The sequence below is a fragment of the Arvicanthis niloticus genome, chromosome 26, assembly GCF_011762505.2.
Source record: "Arvicanthis niloticus isolate mArvNil1 chromosome 26, mArvNil1.pat.X, whole genome shotgun sequence".
Classification (NCBI taxonomy): Eukaryota; Metazoa; Chordata; class Mammalia; order Rodentia; family Muridae; genus Arvicanthis; species Arvicanthis niloticus.
The window spans coordinates 20,614,239-20,616,271 of record NC_133434.1 but is presented as its reverse complement, the minus strand read 5'-3'; the positions used below and the strand labels follow the sequence as shown (position 1 = coordinate 20,616,271).

Genomic DNA, 2,033 nt, shown 5'->3' with positions numbered 1-2,033 from the left:
AGTTCTCTGCTGAATATGTGTTGGGAGGCTCATATCAGCTGGTGTATGCTGCCTGGTTGGTGGTCCAGTGTTTGAGAGATCTCAGGGGTTCAGGTTAATTGAGACTGCTGGTCCTCCTACAGGGTCACACTCTTCCTTAGCTTCCTCCAGCTTTTCCTAACTCAACCACAGGCATCAGCAGCTTCTGCTCATTGGTTGGGTGCAAATATCTGCATCTGACTCTGTTGGGTCTTTTGGAAGGCAGTCATGGTAGGTCCTCTTTTGTGAGTTCTCCATAGCCTCAGTAATATTATCAGGCCTTGGGACCTCCCCTTGAGCTGATCCCACTTTGGGCATGTCTTTGATCATGCTTTTCCTCAGGCCCTTATCTATTTCTATCCCTGCAGTTCTTTCAATCAGGAACAATTATAGGTCAAAATTTTGACTGTGGAATCACAGTCCCTCACCTGATTCCCTATCTTCCTGTTGGAGGTGGGCTCTATAACTTTACTCTCCCTACTGTTGAACATTTTATCTAAGGCCCCTCCCTTTGAATCTTGAGAGTCTTTCATCTTCCAAGTCTCTGGTACATTCAAGAGGGTACCCCCAACCTCCTACCTCCTGAAGTTGCCTGCTTCCATTCTTTCTGCTGGCCCAGGGTGACAAGAAATCTGTAAAAGTGAAAAATGTGGCACTCCAATGTTATTGACAACCAGCAGCTGTCCAGTTGCACTTAAGTTACAAAACAGGATATAAATCATGCTTGGTACTGGAAACATAATCAGTTTCCTAGGGTTAGTAAGATCATGGACATTACTAACAAACCTATTATTACTGCTTTGCTAAACAATTCTTTATTATATCCAAAATATTATCCTTATACCCTCAAGTAAGTATAGCTACTACTCCTCATCAATGCAGCATCTCTATACAGCAAATGGAGACCATCACAGGAAACCACAGCTTAACACAATGTAGAGATCACCCAGTCTAAGGGTGACTCCTTTTTTACTTACATGTTTATTTTTACTTGCATGTTAACATGAACATTTTTACTTACCTATTAATATGCTTATTTTTATAGCCATTGTTCTGGTCTTGTTTATATAGCCATTTCTAGAAGAATGCTTTAATGAAGACATTCTGGATTTCTTGCTCTTACAATCTCTCCAGCCCTTTTTTCATGGTGTTCTGTTAGCCATAAAATCATGAGTGCTTGAATTTATGCTTGTGCATTATGGTGCTGGGCAGGGGTTATCTTGGGCATAATCTGCCCCTCAAGACCTGAGAGGTACTGGACTGGTGGTCATCTCAAGCTATCTCCCTGTCAGGGCCCCCTGGAGCTGGACTTGTGGTCATCTTGGGCTCACTTTTTCAGGGAATGTTAGGCTACTAGTCATTCAGATGTTTGTAGGTCACAACACTCAGCAGAGTCTTTCCCCTCTCTGCAACCTACTGGCTGATACACGTGTGTCATAGCAGTCACTACTCTAACACCTCTAGTGCCAGACTGCTAGCTGGGTTTTATCTCAATTTTAATCAAGTTAGTATCATGTTGGAACAGGGGATTTTAATTGAGAAAAAGTCCTTAGCAGATTGGCCTGTGAACAAGCCTATGGTTCATTTTAATGACTGGTGATTTATACAAGAGGTCAAGCTCAGTGTTGCCTCTGAGCTTATGGTCCTGCCTACTACAAGGAAGCAGGTAAAGCAAGATATATACACCAAATCAGTAAACATCACTTCTCCATGGCTCTGCCTCCTGCCTTGATTGAGTTTCTGCCCTGGCTTCTGTCAGCAATACAGTATAACATGAGAGGTGTAAGGTAAACTAAACCTTTTCTTCTTCAACTTGTTTGTGGTCATGGAGTTTTATCATAGCAATAGAACAACTAAGACAGATATAGCTGTGGAAGTTATATAAAACTTTGATTGGTAGTGATGTGAGAAATTTTCTGTTTAGTGTAAGGAGAAACCAAAAACAAACTCAACTCTCAGAGAGTTTTATTCAAACAAAACAATTGAAAATCTTACAAATATAATGATTGATGGAT

General features: G+C 41.3%; 1 non-coding gene across 1 annotated transcript; it reads right to left on the bottom strand.

Annotated features, from left to right (window-relative positions):
* Positions 1-1,359: 1,359 nt before the first annotated feature.
* LOC143439507 (small nucleolar RNA SNORA17) lies at positions 1,360-1,489 on the bottom strand. Its single transcript, XR_013107728.1, has one exon. It is a non-coding gene; the product is annotated as a small nucleolar RNA SNORA17 (small nucleolar RNA).
* Positions 1,490-2,033: the final 544 nt, after the last annotated feature.